The sequence below is a fragment of the Peromyscus maniculatus genome, chromosome 16, assembly GCF_049852395.1.
Source record: "Peromyscus maniculatus bairdii isolate BWxNUB_F1_BW_parent chromosome 16, HU_Pman_BW_mat_3.1, whole genome shotgun sequence".
NCBI lineage: Eukaryota > Metazoa > Chordata > Mammalia > Rodentia > Cricetidae > Peromyscus > Peromyscus maniculatus.
In genome coordinates, this window is record NC_134867.1 from 65,699,231 (window position 1) to 65,724,273 (window position 25,043).

A 25,043-nucleotide genomic window follows, 5' to 3' on the forward strand; every position below is an offset into this window, starting at 1 on the left:
AATATAGTCACTGACTCTCAATATGCAGAGAGAGTTGTTTTACATATTGAAACTGCTGAATTTATTCCTGATAATACAGAATTAACTTCATTATTCATACAATTGCAGGAAATCATCAGAAAAAGGGAACATCCTATATATATAACACATATCAGATCCCATACAGGTCTGCCAGGACCTTTAGCACAAGGTAATGATAAGATTGATCAGTTACTAATAGGTAATGTGCTAGAAGCTTCAGAATATCATAAGAAACACCATATAAATAGCAAAGGTTTGAAGAAGGATTTCTCCATCACTTGGCAACAGGCTAAGGATATTGTGAAAAAATGTCCTACTTGTTCCATCTATAACCAAACTCCATTACCTTCAGGGAGTAATCCAAAAGGTATACAAAGAAATGAAATTTGGCATATGGATGTGTTTCATTTTGCAGAATTTGGAAGATTAAAGTATGTACATCATACCATTGACACCTATTCAGGATTTCAATGGGCAACTCCTATGAGTTCTGAAAAGGCTGATTCTGTGATTACACACCTATTAGAAGTTATGGCCATCATGGGAATACCTGTACAAATTAAGACAGACAATGCCCCAGCATATGTCTCCAATAAAATGAGACAGTTCTTTGCTTATTACAATATAAAGCATGTTACAGGTATTCCACATAATCCCACAGGCCAAGCAGTCATAGAGAGATCCAATCGAACTTTAAAGGATATGCTAAATAAACAGCAACAGGTAACAATGACTCCTAGAAATAGACTGCATAGTGCTTTATTAACCTTGAATTTTCTCAATGCTAATGAGAAAGGAACAACAGCTGCGGAGAGACATTGGACGACAGACAAAACTCCTGAGCTAAACCAACCAGTTTATTTCAAGGATGTGCTGACCTCAGAATGGAAACCTGGATATGTTCTACGTTGGGGAAGGGGTTTTGCCTTTGTTTCTGCAGGAGAAGAAAAGCTATGGATACCAACAAAATTAATAAAAATTCGATTCGAACAGGAAAAACCCCTTGATGAAGAGAAGTAAAAGATCATCCACCAATGTGACATCTCTACAAGTTGTAAGAAAAATTTAACAATCAAAGGGTGGGGTAGGGTTCTGTTTTTGTCTTTCCAGGATAATGGAAATACCCATCTTCCAAAACTCACAAGGCCTTGGATATCCGGATGTTTACAGCAGAAAGGAAGAATCTATTGGTACCAATCTACACATGGTAAAATCTCACTGTCTAACATCTTTCTATCAATCTAGAAAAGTTGTGGTTCCAATTCAATTATAGCCAAGCTGGCTTTGGAGATGGAATTGGCTCACTCCTTCTCTAAACCCAAGCATATTGCTAAAAGAAAAGCTTAAGAGATTCTTCAGTCCCATATCAGAAGAGCCCTCTGGTGTGAGACAGAAGGAAACCAATAAAAAGGGACCATTGTCTTCTAAATTCTAATTCTCTCCATGCTTACTCTTGATTTCTCAGAATCCTTTCTTACATGCTATGTCCTCTTTAAATCCAAACCTCCCATTTTTGATAACAAATAAGTTTTTCCAATAGCAATCTCAGAAGTCACCAGAAGGAAGATGGGGCCCCAACAACAACAACTCTACCCAATCCAGAATGATGCCATGGTAATCATCATCATACTACACTTCTTGCCAGAATTTCAGACAATCTTACCCATTACTCTAAAACTTGCTGCAGAACCTACAGTTAGTCTAACTGAGATTTAACTATCTCAGCTTTCTGACAGTACTCAACAGATAACATCACCCCCTAAACGGCAGGAAGCAATTCTAAGCAAATGACGCTCCTTCTCCCTTAGGTTTCATAATTCTCAGGGTTATGGATGACGGTTATAGGGTTGGGGGTGGAAGAAAATATTAACTCAGTATTGTAAAAAAAAAAAGGGGGGGGGAGAAGAAATGGAACAGATGGGTATAAGATATGATGGTAAATCATTGTATATACTAGTAAACAAACTTAGTAAAATAGCAACCTTAGATAATTTGCACTGTAATTTGTACTGTTATAGATTCTTATATGTTGATACAAATGTAAACTATTTTTATACTCCTGTTTAAGATAATTTGTATATTGATACAAATACAGAACTATATTTGTTATAATGTACATATATTTCTACTCTCATTTGAAACATATTTATATTGATACAAATGTAAATTTATATCTGTCATACTTTATATATGTTCTACTTCTGTTTAGGATATTCAGTATATTGATATATATTTAAGGTTATTGTCATATTGCATATCGCACTATATATTCCTACCTCTGTTATAAATATCTTGTGTATTGTCACAATTTTGAAGTCATCGTTCTTCACCATACATTTGCTTATAGTCGCCTATGCCTGTCATCTCTATAGTTACGTTAGTTAGGTTATCGAGATTTACAGATACATAGGTCAGATGGGCAGGTAATCGTCAAACACTTCATAGACCTAGAGAATATGGCATTTAAATAACTTAGAATCCTGTTGACATGAGACACAATTGCTCCTGGCTGCACCAATTGATCCCGAGAGAATGTTGGGCTTCTAAGACATTTCCATTTGGAAGTTTGTCTTTTTGGCACAAAATGGCCTACTGGGCAAAGAACTGCCCTTGCCTTGATGGCTGACAGTACAAATGCAATGCTGTCCTTTCTGGACAAGCGGGACACAAGGAAAGCGACCACTGTACTCTGCCAAGACAGGGTAAGATGGTCTTTCAGAAATCCTGCTTCTGAAAATGGTCTGTCAGATACTCTAGGCCTGTAGCCAATTTGAATGCACCAACAATGCTGAGAAACATTAGGTGACTGTCCAGGCTGCCAGCTGTCTTGGTCTACTCTTGCAAGATTCCCAAAAGTTGCTTGCATCCATCTACCATTTCTCAGGTACCATTATGTTCCTTCTCAGGACTTTGATGGGATTGAAGACTAGCAGTTATAGTTACAACTTAGTATATATAATATCTTAGATAGAACATATTAAGTATTAGGTTCAGGTTCTTTAGGATAGGACACCTTTGAATGATCTTTATAACATGCTGTTTACCTATGCTCTATACTTCTCTGGATTTTAGTATGTGTTTCTTGCTTGATATTGTTTGCATTGGTTGTAGTTACATCTTATCTAGGTCATTATCTCTCATTATTTCTGGACAATATTTGATAACCATTCCTTTGTATATAGTCTTGTATTAGTTTAGAACCTTCTTATTTAGACAAAAAGGGGGAGATGTAGTGGGTAGCCATTCCAGCTTGGTTCTGGAAGTTCCAACCCCCATTGAGACTCTGGCAACTGTCACGCCTACGAGGTGGGGCGAGGGGAGGCGCTGGGGGACCCGAGAGCTGGATGGGTCAGCGCTCTCTCTGGGCGCTCTCTCGGTGTCGGGACGCTGACCGGTGCAGATTGACTGTGCAGAGCTCTGGAGAACACCGCTGGACTGCGTTACACCTTCCCCAGACCCTGCGACCTACCCATTACTTAATTTGTGAGTTACGCCATTAAATAAATATCCTTTTAACTACGTGGAGTGGCCAAAATAATTTCTCCAATAGAGGATGGCCACCGTCTGCACCAGGAGGAGCAGGTAGCTCAGAAAGTGCTAGCATGGGAAAGAGCAGAGCAGCTCACAGTAGTGTTGAGACTGTGCCAGCCCACAGGGTGCCCAGGCTAGCATCACGGGAGAATTCTGCTTGATTCCAAAGCTTTGCTTAACGTATCTGTCTGCCCAAAGGTAACAGAAAGCTTACATCTTAAAATGTACTTCCTTATGTCACAATTACAGATAGAAGGCTCTGACAGTCCCCTAGCTTATAAACCGGTCATTTCACGTCATCACTCTGTACTTGCACTGATGGTTTTGAAAAGGAAGATCTGGAAATTGGAAGAACTATTTCTTAACTCCTAAGCCAGAGGAACTGAAACCCAGCAAGGCATTTGCACTCTCATTCCCGCTGAATTAATTGTGTGTTTGTTTTGCCAGAATTCAGCAACATCAAATCCCAATACAAACATAAAAACATCTTTTTACTCATCTCAGTACAGATGATAACTTTATTACTTCTGCTTTATAGAAACAAAAAGCGATAGACTTAGAGAAGTTGATTGGCACAGGGTGGCCAGGACAGACTTGTTCCCCTTAGATCCAGGTATGGGCTACTCGGAGGTGCAGCGGGAAAAGCCACTCTGTGTTGCTGATGGTGGTACAGCTGTGCTTCCTATGGACTGTTCATTGACCTGGGTCTCACCACCTAGCTTGGGCTGGCTGGCACTGAGCCTCAGGGATCCTTCTGTCCCCATGTCCCCATGCTGGGGTCACAAGCATATTCTACCACACCTAGCTTTTTCCACGTGAGTTCTTCAGATAGAGTTCCGGTTCCACTTGAGGGGCAAGCTCACCATTTTCTCCCCAGGACCCTTTATATCCCATTAATGGCTTCTCAAATACTACACTTTCAGGCCTTTATTTGATGATCCAGGATTCTCTAGCTCTCAGGACTCCTGGCCTCTTTCAAGATCTGTGAATATCAAAACTGACATCTCTGTGGAAAAGTCAGAATGTTGTTGGCTTGGTTACCTAAACCCATTTTCGAGGCTTTCTTCTAATGTTCTGTATCAATGTCAACAGCCATCAGTTTCAAGATTTGGAGTTGATCCTGTTCCACATCAGCAGTAACAAGTAGCCAGTGCGTAGGTGGGAACACTCTGTCCAAAACAGTGTACTGTGAGTTCCTCACACAGCACGGTGCAAACTGTTCTTATTAGGCACACGTGTAGTAGCCCACAACGGCTGCTTTCAATAATATGTGAGTCCTTGGCTTCGTATGTTTTCAGAAATGTCAGTGTCAGAGCTACTAAAATGAATGATTCAGAATCCATCCGGTCCTCTGGTTTGGTAAAGGAGAAGACATCAGAAAACACAACTTTCTTCACAACACCCCTCTCAGATTGTTCACTGTCCTGTGCATAATCCTCCAAGCCCTCCCTTTGGAGTCCATTAGAAAGTGGGTTCTCACTGGGGATCAGAGGTGAGTGGCAGTGAGTGGAACAGAGCTGTTATGGGTCTGAGTTCGTGGAAAATGCTGAGAACTGCCCCTGCAGGTGAGGGTGGCTCTTCGGGATTGTTTTCTGGCCTGCCTCCTTTCTGACACCAGCCTCTTCAAGTGGAGATTCAGAGGTGATTCCCATGAACCTTCCCTGAATGCAGAAGTCAAGTGGGAGCAACTCCCCTGTGGAATGGTGAGGGGCGGGTGAGGAGTCTGCTCACTCAAAGCAGTGTGGCCGAAACAGGTCGAGGTGGAGGCAGAGGTGAGTCAGACTGCCGTGTCTAGAGGGAAGGAGAGAGCCGTGAGGACAAGGGAAGGTGAAGCGCAGCGTGAGCACACTTCCAGCAGAGTGCTGTGAGTTTAACCATGCTCTTCAGTTTCTTCAGATGACTCTGAGGAGACTTCAGTAGGCCGAGGCCAGAGGCTGAGTGACACTTGCTGACTCAAAACAAGTGGGTCCTGGAAGCGTGGTGCATGCAGAGCAGCCCAGGTGTCTCTGCCCCTCTCGTTGACTTCCCCTCTGAGCCCCAAGAATGCTGCAACCATGTGAGTCCCCATGTCTGAGAGTTTCAAGACAGAGCCAGAGGGAAAACTGTATAATTTTTCCTTCAGAGAGCAAACTGTTTTCAAAAGAAACCATGTTATCCCGGTTGTCATCAATGGAGCCCATCACAGCCCACCTTGCTGACAGGCACAGAAGCCCCTGTGAGTGAGGGCAGCAGCGCTGGCTGATTTTACTCAAAGTCAGAGTTAGTGGTCAGAAGTGCCATGGAGCCTGTGGGAGTGATAAAGGAGACTGTGCAGTGCAGGTCCGCGGTGCCGGTGGAGGCCAGAAGAGTGAGCTGGATCCCACGGGACTGGAATTACTGGGTGAGGAGCCAGCACGTGAGTGATCAGAACTGAGCTGTGTCCCCTGGAACAGCCAGCTTTTTTAACTGCTGAATCATCATGTCTCCAGCTCATATCTTCATATTGTTGTTATTTTTTAAAACATTAACTGTAGTATTTTATCTTAACCTTCCCCTATATAGCTCTAAACAGTAGAGGCCCCAACTCTGACAGGTTTGGACCATGAACCTGGTTATCTAACTGGTTAGGCCTCTAGGATGATGTAATGAGTGTCTCTGCCATTTGTGGATTTCTGTTAGATTGATGTGTTCTGCACAGACAGGTGAACTTACTAGCATTGTTATTTTTTGTTTGTTTGTTTGCTTTATTTTTTTTAAGTGCTGCTTTTCAGACAGAAATATCCTCTCTCGTAAATTTGTAAGTTCACTGCCTAGTTAACACTACTGCTTAATTTCAGGCAGTCTACAGCTTAGACAGATATTCTTAAGAAAATTAAGGACTGTTATGAACTAGTTTGAGGAAGACAGACTTCTCGGAGCAATGAAAATGGGGACACCATTTTCTTTAAGAACAATGAGAAGAATTTATGAAGAGGATTAGTTAACCTCTTGGGCAAACTCTCTCACTCTAGAGGCTTCAGAGGTGGCTCAGCGGTTAAGTGCTCCAGCTGCTCTTCCAGAGGCCCTGAGTTCAATTCCCAGCAACCACATGGTGGCTCACAACCATCTGTAATGAGATCTGGTGCCCTCTTCTAGCCTGCAGGGATACATGCAGGCAGAACACTATATACATAATAAATAAATAAAAAATCTTAAAAAAAAAAAAAAGAGCAGCTCCAGGGTCCCACAGGACTGAAGGCTCAGGAGGAAGCAGCAGCTGGAGCCAGCACAAGACCCCTGGAGGTGCTGGAGATACACAGGTGTCTCTGGGTGCAGGGCTGACTGGGGCTCCATGGCAGAGGATGGTGAAGGAACGCGCCCCACTCTTCATGTGGTTTATGAACTCACAGCCCCTGCTGATAGAAAGGCTAAGATTAGTAAACAGATGGGGAGACATAAATCAGATTGGAGTGTTTAAAGGTTTTACTTAACCTGTTTTCATGAGGGTTGAGTAGTAAAAAAAAATCATAGTTTAGAAATGAGAGGGAAATAAAAAAAAGACAGAGGAAGGAGGGGGGAGGAAGCAGCCTGAGCCTCAGCATCACAGCTGGGACCCGGAGCCCCACACAGCAGGCAAGGCTTTGGAGAACAACTGGAACTCACCAAGCTTAAGGCTCAGGGACCAGAGACTAAAGATGCTCCTTGGGAGGCAGATGACCTAGTGAAAGTGATGACCGTGGAGAATTTTCTGAAACAGAGAAGCTGTTCAAAGGCAAAGATTCAAGAAGTACCAGAAATCTGAGTAGGTTAAATACCAACAAAACAGGCAGAGTCAAGTCAAATAAGACGGAATCCAAGTACCAAGAGGACCCTAGTGGCTGCCAGAAGGCTGGGCACAATCAGGAGAGAGAGAGTGGAAAGCGAAGCTGGGTTCTGAGGAGCGCTCACCACACAGGGGATCCAAACGAGGGGAGAAAATACCCAACCCAGCAGTGTGCAGCTTCTCTTACACACAAAAATGCGGACTTTTTTTTTTTTTTTTAACAAATTGTCATTAAATGTATGAAAAGGGCAACTCACCATGCACACCATGGGGTGTGCATATGAGGCCCCGCTGTGTGCATATGAGGCCATGCTTCACTCTGAGGATGCTGACTTTATTTCCCTGAGACGCTCTATGGGGCCTGGCACTAGATCTCCGAACATCTTTACATAAGGACAAACAACTTTGCCTCTGTTTAATGAGCATACGCAGGAAGAGGGGTTAGGATGGAAGAGTTCTTTGGCCCCCTCATTATCACATTATCAGGAGGGATGAAGAGTGGATGTTTGAATATTTGGAACACAGATGAAGAGGCCTGGGAGAAAGAGCTGCCTGAGCAGAAAATGCAGCCAAGTCCCCTTGCCCAGCCTCCAGGGAGGAGCCAATACTGATGGCGAAGGGCTCCCTGCTAGCAGAGGGCCCAAGGCTGACTCTGCTGATGACTTACAGAAGTCAATCTGGATCCCATTGCCTCTGCGTTGAAGCTTCTCATTTTCTCTGGTTTGGTTTCTCCCTCAGGTCAACTGTGACTACAGACTGAATCAGTGGAAAACGGAGCCTATAGGCTGGTAGTTTTGAGTGTGTGCCCACAGCTGAATTACTGGAAACGCCAGGCAGACTTTCCCAAGTACCACAGGCATGTCTGGTTTCTGAGCTTCAGCAGGAAGGGCTTTCTTTTCTTTTTTCTTCCTGTGAACAATATGAACTAGACTTAATATAAATACAACAAAGGAACATCCTCTCGATTTATTTTGTGGTGATTTTGCCTTTCTGTAAGCTGGCATAGATTTTTAAGCCACATTTAAGCATTAAAAAAATAACTACTTCAATAAAAATTGAGCCAAATTTATTTCCAATTTGGAGAATTCTTTAAGTATTTTTAGTGGTGGTTTATAATAATACAGGAAAAATTGTAATTAAATTAGAGACAAAAATAATGTCAGGTGCTATCCAGCAGCATTGCCTGTAAAAACAAATAGCATAGAAGGCAACTCAGATGCCTATGTTGGTTCTTCCTGACTAGTGGAAAATCGGAGGAAAGACCCACGTATACATACACACTGCTGCTGCTGTGGCCCACTGCACATAGTGGCTCGGACTTTCCAGGGCTGGAGCAGTCAGTATCTAAGAGCCTGGCACACTTCCATCAGCATAGAAGGCTGTGCATGCCCACAGCTCCCAACACTCGGGCACTATCACAGAACCCTTTTGTTGTGTCTCTGCAGTACAGTTTTTTTAACTTACAAGGTAAAGCCTCCCTGAAACAGGAAACATCACACATCTGTGCAAGGCAGAGATCTAGTCCCCTTGGTTTTCAGAACATCTGTCACAGCTGTGCAGCTGTGCCTCAGCTGCCCTGATGACAGCTGTTGCTGAAGCCCACCCCCAGCCACCGGGGGCTCCCTCACCTAAGCTTTTAGCTGACCCAAGATGGTTTGGGTATAAATGAGAAATGTGGGCATATATGTTAAAACAAGTGCTATTTTGTAAGCAAATTAACCTCTTAAGAAAGCAGCCGAACAGATGAGAACAAATGCAGGTACATTTTTCTCCAATTTTTTAAAATACAGTAAAATATTAAAAAAAAACATTCACAGAGATTAGAACATATGAAAAGATATGTATCAAAAGGTGATTGTTTTATAATGAGTAGATGCTTTAACATGCCTTTAAGTTTGCCTTTTCTAGATTTCCTGTATCTATTTTTGTGTTTTTTTTTTTTTTTTTTTTTTTTTTTTTTTTTTTTGGTTTTCTCGAGACAGGGTTTCTCTGGGTAGCTTTGCGCCTTTCCTGGGACTCACTTGGTAGACCAGGCTGGCCTCGAACTCACAGAGATCCGCCTGGCTCTGCCTCCCGAGTGCTGGGATTAAAGGCGTGCGCCGCCGCCGCCGCCGCCGCCGCCGCCGCCACCACCACCACCACCCGGCTATTTTTGTTTAATAAACACACTTTTAGAGTACTTCGGGGTGATAGGCCCAGTTGCAGGAAAGAACTGTGAATGCTCTAATTGGAAAGGATTTTCTGGAAAGTTGAGTTAAGAGCTCATGGACACAGAAGAAATACTTAGATTTTAAATATTCTTCATAAATCCCTCAGTGTTTGAATCTGAAGATATACCAGCTTATTTGTAATTCAAGCCATTTGCAAAAAGTTTCCATTCCCAAGCAAACCTCAACATAAAATCTAAATACAGAGAAATAGATACTCGTTAACCCCACACGAGGCATGGGGTTTGGAGCCCAGTGCTTGGTATGCAGAGTCCTCTTTGCTTCTCACAGTCAGCTGTGTGAAGAGCGTTGGCCTGTCTTGAGTGACAAAACCAAGAAATGATAGTAGAGCTTCAGAATGGCTATTGAGAAGGTCATTTGAGGTCGTCAAGGGTCGTTGAGATGTATAGGTTTGGGGTCTAGTTCATCTCTCTGCATTTTTTAAAAATTTGTGTCATTATAAAAAAAGTTTTAAAGGATTAAAAAGAAAATGGAGACACAGAGAGATGAACTGGAGTGAATGACCACAAGATGGGTGGCAGAGTTGGGGATGGCCCTGAGAGATCCTCCCTAAGGATCCTAAGAGCTGAATGAAGAATTTTTCCACAGAAAGAAAAATAAAAGACTGAAAAATGAAAACACTGGCGAAGCCAAAGAATGCCAAGGAGATAGGTCCACTCTTGTCTGCTCCTCGTCCAACAGAGACTCACAAGCTCAGAGGGCCTTGGAACGCAGCTCCTCCGCAAAGGCAGTCTGTGGGGCACCTGGGTGGAGCCTCTGCCTCTCACTGAGGCTGCAGAAGAAAGACATGCTGTGTTGCAAATTCACAGGAAACTGGGCTGAAAAGGTTCTTCGTTAACTTTGATCTAATACAGGACCTGTCTCATGGTGGCATTAAGTCTTCACTGTCAACCACGTTTGCAGCCAGTGTCCTCCGTAGATCAGCTGGCCTGTAATGCAAGGCAGAAACTGGGCTTGTCACAGCTGGGGTGCAGAAGGCTCCACTTCCTGGACCCATGAACCTTCCTTTGGTCTTTGATAATTTGGGGAGCCCAGGAGTGATGTTGATGTTATAGGGCATGCACTCTCCTGGATCCTCAGCCCTTGTTCCCTTGCCCTACAGCCCTGGGTGCTGACTGCTTAGTAGAGCTGGCGTTGAACTCACTCAGGTCTGCTTTGCAGAGAGTTCAGGCTAAACAGCCACCTTCTAGAGGGCTTTTCACAACTGTATCCTACAAAACACCTGACTCCAGGCATGCCATGATATACTTAAGGTCTATATTAGTTGCGGGTAAACTAATTATCCTAAGGTAAAATTTTCAAAGAATGACTTACATTACATTAAAAACATTAGCATTTCTAGGTAGTAGAACAGCCTATGGACAGCATTTTATAATGACACTAGGAAAAGTTGTTGCTTTGTAATCTGTGTTTTATTCAACTTGCCTTTCTTGGGGAGAGGGAGATACTGGGACTGCATAAGTTGAACACCAAGTTATGACTTCCTGAATCAAACATTATTCACATCAGCTCCTGCCTCTGGTTCATGTGAGGATACATTTACCCAGCTGCTTTTCATAACCCCAGGCTCCTGAACATAATCATAAATTCTCTAGAACCAGAATAGAAGCCTGAATTCTTTTCTTACATAACTACCCATGTCTAAGAATGCGGTTCAGATCTGAATGGAGCTCCTGTGTGGATCAGCTGACCCCATGTGAAGACATCACTCTGGAGGGGGCCTGTCCAGTCCAAGGTCTCTAAAGTAAGGGAGGCAACCCAAGGAGAAAAATCACCTTTCTGTGCAAGATGAGCAAGACCACCACAGTTTCAGGAGGCCCAGCATCCTCCATGGTGGTCTCCTGGCTCTGCAGATCCCCACCGTCTTTACCAGCTCACACATGTGTCAGTCTGAATGCAGCAGCTGAGTTTGAGTTTCAGTTCTCTGGCAGAAATGTGCTAATGTTCTCTTTAGCTTAATCTAATATTAAGGAGCCCAGCAGGCAGGTCCTATGTACCCCAACCATGTCCAGCCCCATGGCTACAGAGGAGCCAAGCCTTAGTCTTCATCCTCAGGATGCCCAGAGAACATAAAGCTGTATGGAGTGACACCCATGGGTCACAGAAATTCTCGGCAGAAGAATGTGGTTACAGTAAGAGCCATAAGATCAGCTGAGGACAAAGACGCTGGCCAGTCAAGAGTGAGCATAGTACAGGCAGAGGCGGGAACAGTGTTCCCATAACGCTAACCACCACTCTGATATGCCAAGGAAGTGAACAGAAGAATAGTAGTGTGATGGTATTGTGTTCCCTAAAATATTGTGTGCCCTAATAAACTTATCTGGGGTCAGAGACACAACAGCCACAATATTAAACATAAAGGATAGGCAGTGGTAGCACACATCTTTAATTCTAGCATTCCAGAGGCAGAAATCCATGTGTTCAAGGATATAGCCAAGCATGGTGACTCATCATGCCTTCAACCCCAGGGAGTGATGGTAGAAGGCAGAAAGATATATAAGGCGTGAGGACCAGAAACTGGCAGCATTTGGCTGGTTAAGCATTTGGCTGGTTAAGCTTTTAGGTTTTGAGCAGCACAGTTCAGCTGAGAGCCATTCAGATATGAGGACACAGAGGCTTCCAGTCTGAGGAAACAAGATCAGTTGAGAAGTTGGCCAGGTGAGGTTAGCTGTGGCTTGTTCTGTCTCTCTGATCTTCCAGTGTTCATCCCAATACCTGGCTCAGGTTTGATTTTATTAATAAGAACTTTTAAGATTCATGCTACACAGTAGCAAGGCAGAACAGTGAGTAAGGAGACTCCCAGATGGGAACAAAGGGTGCAAGTCATACCCACATTGAGTAGATGAGCCGGGGCCAGTCTAGAGAGCTAAAGTCCAGCTGGTGAGCTACAGAGAAATTATTGCATTGTAGATTGGCCATCTGCAGGGATATTTTCGTACATAGCAGTAATGACATGACAGTATGGCTATGCATCAGCCTGTGGTGGTAATTATATGTAGGACACCCTGAGTAGATACAACTCAAAAAGAATACAATGGTAACCACTCAGTGTTCAAGAATGTTAGAGACTAGGACCTTGGAGGGTTCATGGTGGTTGGTGCTGTTTTATAGCCTCGAGTCTGGCATATACACTTGCTGTACTAGCCAGATTATATAGCATGTCTGTGGAGGTAGATGCTGAGACAGGGATCCATGGTGTGTGAGACAGGCAGACCCAGGGTGTGTGAGACCAGTCTTCCTAGCCATCCCAAAGAAGAGCAAGCTGGGGATAGAAGTTGTGTGTGAGGGCTGCGTTAAATGTCACTAATGGGAGTCGTTGAGGAGGACTTTGTAGTTTTCAAGGTAACTGAAACAGAAGAGAATGAATTAACGGGAAGAAGAATTGTTTTGTTTTCTTCAAAGCAATGCCTGCTAAGTGAAATGTTGTGGTTTTTTTCTCTGCAGAGTCATGGATGGGCCTTCCTTTAGACCCCTTCTTCCTCTGAAATATGTTTATCAATATATTATATATAAAAGGACTATAGGAGGTAGGCATGACAGAGAAGAAAATTTGTCCCTTGTCTAGAATTTGAGGGACTTTCTCATAGTTTTGGGGAAATATATCTTAGAGTCCCAGTTTAGCAGGTACTGACAATTTGGGATGTTTGAACCTTTTGTTTTACATAAAGCTTAGACACTTTAAATTTCCTATTACATTTAGTTATTAATGCAAAACATTTATTTGAAACATTTATATGCGTTGTGGCTGGATATGAGGGTCTGTAGGCATCTACCACTCTCACGCCATGAAGACATGCGTTTCCTGTTTGCTGCATATCCACCAGGTCTTTATTCATTTACTTTTTTGTTAGGTCTTGGTTTTGGTTTTGAACTCTATGCAAGTGAATTTTTGTTTTTCTGGTTTTGGAGACCCTTATATAGCACTCCTTTTAAATTCCTTTCGTATATGTACATATTTTAGGAAGCTTCTACAGTAGTGGGTTTCTAGGTGGCTTTTCAAATGGGCTTTAGTGTCAGCTGTCCGTCCCTTTCTGTCCCGCCCCCTTTAATCCCCCAGTTCCAGTTCCCTTTTTATCTCTTCATAACTCTATATTCTAGTTCCCCTTCCTTCAAAGATCCCCTCCTCTCCTTGGTCCCTTAGTAGAAACCTAACCTCTGTGGTTACTTAGATTTCAACACACATATCTAAAGCTTAAAATCTAACATCCATACACAAGAGAAACCATGTACTATTTGTCTTTTGGGGTCTGGGTTACCTCACTCAGGATGATTATTTCTAGCTCCATCCATTTACCTGAAATTTTCATAATTTTATTTTTCTTCACAGCTAAATAACATCCCATTGGCTAAACAGACCACATTTTTTATTATCCATCCATCAACATCAACTGATGGACATCTAGGCTGTTTCCAACTTCTAGCTACTATGAATAAAGAAACAATGGACATGCATGAGTAAGTATCTCTGAGATAAGGTGTTGAGTCCTGTGGGTACATGTCCAAGACTGACATAGCTGTGTTTTGTGTTAGATTGATTTTTAGCTTTTTAAGGAACCCCCACACTGATTTCCATAGTGACTGAATCATTTGGATTCCCACCCTCGATGAATAACTATTCTCCTTTCCCAGAAGCCTTCCCAGCTTGTTTCACTTATCTTGGCCATTCTGACTGGGGTAAGATGAAATCTCAAAGCAGTTTTAATTTACGTCTCATTTGAGTTTCTCTCCATTTAGGGTGATGTTTGTTGGTGAAGGCTTGAGCTTGCTGTAAACTGCCTTTGATGTGTTGGGGTGTGTCCCTTGCATCCCTGGTTTCTCCAGGACTTTTATCATGAAGGGATGTTGGATTTCACCAAAGGCCATTTCTTCTTCTAGAGAGATCATGTGTTTTTTGTCTTTCAGTCTGTTTATGTGGTGGATTAGGCTTATTGATTTATGTATATTGAACCATTCCTACATCTCTGGGATCAAGCCAATTTGATCCTGGTGGATTATCTTTTCTGTGTGGTTTTGAATTAGGTTTGCAAATGTATTATTGAGAAATTTTACATCTCTGTTCTTAAGGGATATTAATCTGTGTTTTCTTTCTTTTTCATCGTGGTGCCCTATTCCATAGCTATGGTTCATAGTTCTTCCTTCACTTCTGTCCTCAGCCATGTCCAGGCACCTCAGCTCTGCAGATTTCATAGTGGTCTGGGTGGTGCAGCTTCTTCAGCAATGCCCACAAGCTCCCACTTCCCCAAAGGTCTTCTCAGGCTTAGCAGTCTCCTGTAGTTCTTTGACTCTGTTTTATTTCTTTTTTTTATTAAGAATTTTTTTATTCATTTTACATACCAACCAGAGATGCCCCTTTCATCCCTTCTCCCACTCCCCCACCCCAACTCACACATCCCCTCCTCCAAAAAGGTAAGGCCTCCCATGGGGAGCCAGCAGAGCCTGGTACATTCAGTAGAGGCAGGTCCAAGTCCCCCAGCTCTGCATGAAGGCTGTGCAAGGCATCCTGCCATAGGTAATGGGCTCCAAAAAGCCAGCTCATGCACCAGAGAAATATCCTGATCCCGCTGTCAGGGGCTCCTCACATAGAACTGTCTCACTTATGCAGAGGGCCTAGTCCAGTCCCATGCAGGTTCCACAGCTGTTGGTCTAAAGGCCATGAGTTTCCACTAGCTTGGTTCGGTTGTCTCTGTAGGCTTCCCCAGATTCTATGATGCCTCTTGCCCATAGAATCCTTCTTCCCTATCTTTGACTGGACTCCTAGAACTCGGCCTGGTGCTTGGCTGTGGATCTCTGCATCTGCTTCCGTCAGTTACTAGGTGAAGGTTCTATGATGACAGTTAGGATAGTCACCAATCTCACTACTGGGGTAGGTCAGTTCAGGCACCCTCTCCACTATTGCTAGCAGTCTAATCTGGGGTCATCCTTGTGGATTCCTGGGAATTTCCCTAGCACCACGTTTTTCCCTTACCCCATAATGTCTCCCTCTATCAAGATATCTCTTTCATTGCTCTCCCACTCCGTCCCTCCCCCAGCTCTACCATCCCATTCCCTCATGTTCTCATCCCCCATCCCCTTCCCTCTATTGTCCCCCTTATCCCCAGTTTACTCATGGAGATCTCACTTATTTCCCCTTCCCAAGGTGATCCATGCATCCCTCTTAGGGTCCTCCTTGTTAGCTAGCTTCTCTGGATATCCTTTGCTTTATATCTAGTATCCATTTATGAGTGAGTACATACCATGTTTGTCTTTCTGAGTCTGAGTTACCTCACTCAGGATGATATTTTCTAGTTCCATTCATTTGCCCGAAAACTTCATGTCATCATGAAATCAGTATGGCAGTTTCTCAAAAAAAAAAGGAATAAATCTACCTCAAGACCCAATGATACCACTCTTGAGCATATATCCAAAGAATGCTCAATCATACCACAAGGACACATGCTCAACTATGTTCATAGCAGTATTATTCATAATAGCCAGAACCTGGAAACAACCTAGATGCCCCTCAATTGAAGAATGGATAAAGAAAATATGGTATATATACACAGCGGAGTACTAACCAGCAGTAAAATACAATGGCATCATGACTCTGTTCTATTTCTACCATGGGAAAAAGTCTTAGTACATGTCCTTTCAAAATGATAGCCTTCTGGGTTTTATCCATGGCAACCTAAAAGTTTAGTGGCCCAGGATACATTGATTGCATCCATCTCAATATTGCCTCTTAGTAGCCAGACTGCTTACTGGGCAAATTTCCAAAAAAAAAAGATGAGGGAAATGCAAGTTTATGGAAAAATTGAATTGAATTTTTCTTTAACTAAATGCTTTGTCTGTGGATTTTATGTTTAAGGTGGAAATGTGGGAATAGTTTTTAAAATGCTTTCTTTTCCTCTAACCTACCACTAAGTATTTAAACTATTTCCTGTTGAAACATGTGCAATTTTTTTCAAGTCACTAGCACAGCTGGACAACAAAGACTGAGAGTCAGTTCCTGAAAGAGGTGTCTGAAAAGGCAGAGGGAAGTTCCTAGCTCGTTGTTTTGCCCTCAGTGTAGAAGGATCTGGTGTGGCTAAGCAGCACGGAGCTTGTCAGGCATGTTCAAGATCCCAGGTCCATCCCAAGCACACACATTCATGTGAGTGTACACACATCCCACACACATACTACAAACACATACCATACATGTACACACACACACAACCACCACATATCTTTACATACTACACACACACACACACACACACACACACACACACACACACACACACCACACCACACCACACCACCACCACACCACACCACCACCACACCCCTAGAAAGACCAGGCTAAGCAGCAGCTTCCCGACTGATTTTCTTTTGGGGAGTTGGAAGGACTATGTGTTTCACTAGGGATGAAAGGGTCCTGGCTCACCCAGGATATTATTTATCAAGATTAAGGCACACCATGCGGACTAGATTAGGGCTCAGTAGGTGGTGCCTGGATGTAAATTACAGATGCCTGAGGAAGAGCGCAATCAAAAACCTCATTTTTCTTATAGTTTATTTTCCCTTAATGTATTGAAGGGCTAATGTTAAAGTAATTCTCTCTCTGCTGGAATTCAAATTCTGGGACGGGAAATGGACAAAACAGCAATCCTGGAGTTTGTTAACTTGTGTACAGTGGGCAGAAAAAGCTTCCATGCTGACGCAGATGCCGCAGACCCCAAGCCTCTCAGGCCCTGGGCCTGCACACACCACACACCTCTGCAGCACTTGGCCCTTTCTGCTCTACCATTTCTTTCTTTTTTTATATAATTTAATTTAATTTTACATACCAGCCACGGATTCCCTTGTCCTCCCCCCTCCCGTCCCCCCATCCCCCCCAGCCCACCCCCCATTCCCATCTGGGAGTTAGTCTGGGAGCCGAAGCCACATTTGCAAGTCTGCTGAGCCCTGCAGGAGGCGAGTGAGTCAATTTGACTTGAAGACTGAGTGTGAGGTGCTCAAGCGGTTCTTTTAGAGGCAGATAAGAAATGCAACATGGATGAGGGTGGCAGCCTGCATTGCAGCTCCCTTCCACGTCACTCAAACCGCACGTGTGGCAGCACCACACATCTACACAACAGCGGTCTGGAGTACTGTTGGGATTTCCTACCACCACCCCACCCTGTCTTGCCTTTTCCACATGCCTCCTCAGGACCTAACCTGTGCCCTTTCCTAAGGGTCCTGTGCCTTCCCTCTCTTTCTCATGGGTATCAGGTTCAAATCTCTAGCTTGCACAGCTCACTTCCAGCTAGGCATTGTAAAGAAGCCAGACACACCCACACCCATGCACATACAGTGTATAGTAACGTATGCTTTTCTAAGACAAATCCTATCGGTTTTTTAAAAATTTAAGCTCTTCTACACAATATTAATCCAACTCATTGGTCACTTTGATTAATTGATTTTACCCTATTAAATAACCCGGGGTTACTGCTTAATTGCCAGAAGTACTGTTGCATGGTTTATAGCATCTACACATAGACTTCCAGGACGAAGCCAAGACACAGATGGTCTTAGGGTCTTCCTTGGAGACACAAAATGAGATTAAGACAGTTACAAGAAAAGAAAAAAGTCAGCGAAGAAAGAACAGGTCTAGTTTTATTATGGGTTGAACTTGGATTGCATTGTTCAAATTCTGGTAGAAAGGTCTCCGTGATGCCCTGTCTCTGGTTGTCACCTTCACTGTGATGGCTGCTGTGAACATGGTTTCCACAGCAACATCTTGATTCCTCGCCCTAACACTTCAGCTCTAAGAATTTCCCCATTGTTTAAGATGAATACTATGAAGTGACTCACAATGTTTAAGGCTATTATTCACTTTTATGTCAACTTCAAAGAATATTTGATCATGGTTTGGGGAAAGTGTGTATATTTTGGGACTGAATTTTATTTCATTTATAGGCATCTTTATCCTTGGCTAGCTCCCAGTCACACTTTTATGTCCATGGTTCTCCTTTTTGGAGTATTTTGTCACATAAACTTTAGCCCTTGTACTGCACTCTTCCAAAATTCGTTTCCACTTGACTTTCCAAACCTGCTTTTCAAGCATGTCCACTCCTCATTTTACATTTTTCTAAATTTGTAGCTCTGTTAGTCAAGTCAGGTAATGTTCATTTATGCAAAGACTTATTTGTATAAAACACATTTGACAAAAGGTTTGGAGGAGCAGGAAAGATTGGCCTTGCTTTTCCTCGGAGACCCGTGTCCTTCCAGCCTCCATCATCTTTCTAGTTCTATATTCCACACAGTGTCTCTTCTGGATAGGTCCCCACCAGATTTCCACTCACCCCATAGGAATCTGGTTTCCTGAACTTCACACAAAGGTCATAGTTGTCTCTTCTGCCATCTGGGGTGATTTTAGCTTTGATTTTCTGGGTTAGTAACATGGTTTTTGTGGTAACTCATGCCATGCTATGAGTATGCCTGTGTACGAGTGCTGATGTGTGAAGGGATAGGTTTAGGTCGGTATTATCTGAGTCTGGAATAAACAAGGGGAGGAGCAGGTAATATTTGTGACAGGGTCTATATGATCAGCATTTCCACTATTTCAAAAACTCCACCCAGACACCTATGAAATCAAGTAATATTATCTCTTACATTTTTGTATCTTGCTCAATTCTTTGTCACTGAAGAGAATACAAAGCTCAGGGTTGTTGGGGCATGACTCATCTAGACAAGAAGTAAAGTTCACATTGACTGATAATAGTCGATACAATTTGCTTCTACATTTACATCTCCTAATGAGCATCTTAACCAAATATGGTTCATCTTCAAGAATGAAAGCCCATCACTTAATTTCATCAAATATTCACACCTCCAACACATGAGTGTCTGGGACAGAGTGTCTCCTCACTTTAATGAGAGCTGAGCTGAGTATACACCAAACATTAGGCCTATTCTCTCTCTCTCTCTCTCTCTCTCTCTCTCTCTCTCTCTCTCTCTCTCTCTCTCTCTCTCTCTCTCCTCTCTCTCTCTCTCTCTCTCTCTCTCCCTTCTCTTTTGGCAGAGCCAGTGTGACTCTGCAAGTCTTTTAAAACTGTTTGATTTAGCCGGGCGTGGTGGCGCACGCCTTTAATCCCAGCACTTGGGAGGCAGAGGCAGGCGGATCTTTGTGAGTTCGAGGCCAGCCTGGGCTACCAAGTGAGCTCCAGGAAAGGCGCAAAAGCTACACAGAGAAACCCTGTCTCGAAAAAACCAAAAAAAAAAAAAAAAAAAAAAAAAAAAAAAAAAAAAAAACTGTTTGATTTACAATAAATCCTTAGAAAGGCCTATGCTTTCTATAGCTATTATTAATATCACTATAATTACTATTTTGCTATAATTTTTAAAATAATCTGTGCCTTTGCCTCATCCAGTAGTTTAAAGCCTTCTTCTCATTGAAGGCTGGTTCTGCTCAGTCTATCTGTGTCTCGGCTTCACTGAAAAGGGGAAGGAGATGCTGCTGCGGTGGTGGCCAGTGGCATCAGTCCAGGGCTTTCTGGGTAGTTGCTACTGCCTCTGTGAGTCCTGAACACATACGCTTGTTTGTGCAGTCGGTCCCTGGACTCTGAGTAACCAAGGTTCTAGATCCCTTAACCTAACTCCCACACCTTCCAGTCTTTAGCTCCACACTGTAAACTTGTATAAAAGTAAATTTTCAGTGTATTTAATACATACCACGTTATATACATATCACAAATACTGTCCATGAACACATACCCCATAAACATTACATGCATACACTCCCTATACACAATACACACGTACCACACATATTACACACTTCACACAGGTACCACAAAAACTCCACACCAGATGTACTCACTACATACACACCACATATACCGTATGCAATACACAAACACCACACACACTGAACACTACACACAAACAGTACACACACTCCCTTCAGGCACACACCTCACACAATGCACATAAACACACATGCAATTAATACATACTTCATATACTCTACATACACCACACACACACTCATGACACTGCTCATATACACCACACATAAAACAGACACCACAGGTGCATCACACATACTCACACACACTCACACACACTCATTCCCACCTCAGGCACAGTATTCCATGTGACACTCAGCAACAGTGGTTGCTATGTGTGCCTATCAGGGTATATACATCCAATCATGCCATGTGCCTTAAATAAAACTCTGATGCTCCTTGTACTCTCAGAATTTAATAAAAACCAAATGTCAGATGCACACGTGTTTTCTGGGAGAAAGAAGTGGAGAATTTGGGTCATATTCTGAGCAATTTCTCTGAGGGCTAGCGTGTGCCAAACTGGAGTACCTTAAAAGAAAAAAGCTCTGGGCGCTTGTCTCTGCCTAGTGGAGAAAGGTCTGCTCTCAAGGTTCAGATGCATAGGGCCCTGGACAACCCTGGAGGAATTTGGAGAGAGTTAGAGCCTGCTGTGAGTCAGGCTGAGGTCACTGGTGTGGTGAGAAGTGAATGGTGAGTCAACCTGGCTACTGACAGAGCCCAGCCCCACTTACCAACATGTTTCACGGCCTCATGTGGCTGAGCTGTGGTGGTGGGAACACTAGCAAAGAGCTTGGATGGACACCAGGGGTTTGACTTGGTGAACCCACGCAGATCTGGCGCGCTCCACTCCATCACACTCGGACAGGTCTGTCAGGAACAGGCAATCTAGGCAACACATCCTGAGGAAAGGGATCTGATCCGAGGAGACCACAAATCCAGACTCAGGCACACTCTGCCAGATGTGGTGTCAACACCTTCTCCCACCGTTCTCAAATGTGACACCTCAGTGGAGACGAGGAAGCCTATCAGCACTGGGCAGTGTGACCTCGGAGTATCTGTCCCCTGAGAGCCCAAGACCTTAGTCACTTCTGCGAGTTACAACACACCGCATCACCAGCCAAGATGGAAAAGTCACGGACCTCATTTCTTTGGGCCCCAAATATTGAGTAATAGATTTTAGTATCTAGAATCTGTGTGCCTACTTGGGTCTCTGATTCTACGTTAGGAGACATTAGTATCAAATGTGGTTAGATGCACCCATACTTGAAGTGCCTGTCAGCATTTCATGAGTGGCTCACCCTTGGAAGACAGGGAGGTGTTAATTGGAAATAGAGTTATCCACACCCCAGTGGCACTTGTCACCCTTATCAGAACTCCCTCCCCCTTTCCCAGAAGGAAGCCTTTCATCTAAGTGCTGTGGGATAATGCTTTTGTACACTGGTTTAGTAAAATGCTGATTGGCCAGTAGCTAGGCAGGAAGTATAGGCAGGATAAGCAGACAAGGAGAATTCTAGGAAGAGGAAGGCTGAGTGAGGAGATGCCAGCCCACTGTCTAGGAAGCAACATGTAATGGCACACAGGTAAAGCCATGGAACATGTGGCAACATATAGATTAACAAAAATGGGCTGAGTTTAAGTGTAAGAGCTAGTCAGTAGTAAGCCTGAGCTAATGCCCAAGCAGTTTTAACTAATATAAGCCTCTTGGGTCTGAGTGGCTGTGGACCAGGTGGGACACAGGAAAATTTTCAGCTACATCTAAGTGCTTTAAATTGTGGGCACAGGTCCTTCCTACAGACTTCTACACCAGCTCGATGCCTGTGGCATTCACCCAAGCTTCATGTGGCTTTCCTGTGAGGCAACCTGTTATTGAAAAGATACCTTAATTTACTGACCCATACAATAGTTGATTGACATGATTTTTTTTCTCAGTCTGGGCTACAATAAATAAAATCACAATGAACAAACTCACGGGCCTAGTAGGAACAGAGATGTGGTCATATTTTGATGTCTAAGGGAGTAAAGAGCAGAATTGAATTATGCTTCTTAACTCCATCTGCACTGGCAGGCTTGTCCACAAGCCCCATGAGAAGAACTTCCGTGAGTTCTTCTTGGACTTGCCAGAATGGACTTTATAGGCACCTCTATGGCCTGGGACACCAGGCCTCTTCTCTGTTTTCTATCAGGCTTGAATTTAATCTGACACTGTCTCTCTCCGCCTTTATGTCCTTTCTGGGGGCATCCTGCTAGACACTTGGTGTTTCTAACCTCGCTCTGATCTCCGGACATTTATATGTCTAGATTCACAGTGAACTCAGGTTCCTGCCAGGGCCAGTCCACCCCATTTAACATTAGCTTACTTTAGAGCACTTTTGTGTCTGTTTGCTGCTAAGTTCCGGAGCGTCACAAATTAACAGAAGGCATTCTGAGGCAACAGAGCAGCACAGAGCCCAGAGGGGAACACTCACTTAGGTCTTATCCAGAGCTCTTTTACAGATCAGGCTGAAGCTGTGACATCACCTGAAGTGGCTGCTTCATTTGTCTTTGTCCCCTGCTTCATCCTCTCACCTCCACCCACTCACCGCTGTCTCTTCCAAACACATTCTTTAAATGTTTACTTGAGATGGTAAAGACAGATACTTAGAGAAGTCTAATGATGTGGTTATACTAATTTTTATCATTGAGCTGTGGTGGTATTGTGTTCCCCAAAATATTGTGCACCCTAATAAACTTATCTGGGGTCAGAGAAGAGAACAGCCCCAATATTAAACATAGAGGATAGGCAGTGGTAGCACACGCCTTTAATTCTAGCATTCCAGAGGCAGAGATCTACCTGGATCTCTGTGTGTTCAAGGAAACAGCGAAGCATGATGACTCACGCCTTTAATCCCAAGAAGTGAGCCTTTAATCTCAGGGAGTGATGGCAGAAAGCAGAAAGATATATATATATATATATATATATATATATATATATATATATATATATATATATATATGAAAACTAGAAACTACAAGCTTTTAGCTGGTTAAGCTTTCAGGCTTTGGAGCAGCAGTTCAGCTGAGATTCATTCTGGATGAGGACTCAGAGGTTTCCAGTCTGCGGAAACAGGATCATCTGAAAAACTGGCGAGGTGAGGAAGCTGTGGCTTGTTCTGTTTCCCTGATCTTCCAGCATTCACCCCAATAACTGGCCTCGGGTTTGATTTTATTAGTAAGTACCTTTAAGATTAATGCTACATTGAGCTGTAATAGTTTTTGTGAACAACAATACCAAAGTTGCCATGGTGTGTAGAGTTTCCATCAACTCCACCTCTGAGCTGTGACTGTGTTGTCCATCATGTGAGATGGCAGGCAGGTGTGTAGTGAGATCATGTTAGAATGCGATCTGGTCCTATATATCATATATGTGTGTGTGTGTTGAGTATATATATATTATATTTAAGTAAATGTCCTTGACACAGATTCATTTTGAGATAATTCTCTAGGTATTCTTTATACTTAGTATTGAGACTGTATTTCTGCATAAAGAATCATTTACCTATCTTAGTTAATGAAAATATCGTTTTGTCTTCTAAAGGCTTTATTCTTCATCTTTTAATCGTTCTGCTGCCTGGGGGACCAGCCCCTAGCAGCGCAGAACTCAAAGGGAATTCACAGGGAGTCTCATACTATGACTTTTTTTTATCTGAGGGGGTGAGGGAAAAGACACTCACATACTCTCATGATGGTTTCCTTCAGACCTTTTTTTTATTCTTCTTTTGCATTCTCTATTTACTTTCCTGGTGATCTCTTTCTATTATTCTTGATGTTTTCTTTCTAACTCTATCTTTATTCTTGGTGTTTCCTTCTAATTCCTTCTAACTCTCTCATTCTTGATGTTTTCCTTCTAACTCATTTTAACTCTATCTTTCCTTTATAGCTTATATATTCTAGCAAAATCTTTTATGCAATATAAAAATTACAATGTGGTTACATAATGTTTTTCAAGTGAATGATTACAATGAATACAAGTAAAAAAAAACACCATGTTTTCCATACCCTTTACATGATTAAACATTTTGCATATTATAGGTGAAAAACAAATTATCCCAAGAATCCACATACATTCATACTCAAGCAACTTGTTATAGATTAACTGTGTAGACAAGCAAGGTTTTTTTTCCTCAGTCAGGTCTTTTACTGGCAGACTGCATTTGCAGTTACAAAGAAAGAATCAATCACTTTATGACTTATCTTTAAAAGGAATCTTATAAGGAATCTTGAAGGAATCACAAATGTAAACTTATACATACATACATATACATATACATATACATATACATACACATATACATATACATATACATATACATATCATCACCTTTGGTCATCAACCCATCCTAGCAAGAAAGGTATGTCAGCTAGTAATAATTGGGCTGCTCTGTTCTTGTTCCCTGACCTTAACAAGTTCCTCACTCAACTATGTGCCTTTCTAAAACTTTAATTGTCTTCTTGGGTTTTTCACCTCAAAGCTATTTAAAAAAAACATTTAGTCTAATTTACGTTATTTTCAAAGCTTTATTTCAGCTATCATGCACTCTGGAACCTGTGAACATATCTCCCAACATTAAGTTTAAAAAAAATTAAGCTGTCTGGGCTACTGGGATTCAATTGTTTTTCTTAATCATTAACCTAAGCCATGGACTATAAGGCCCC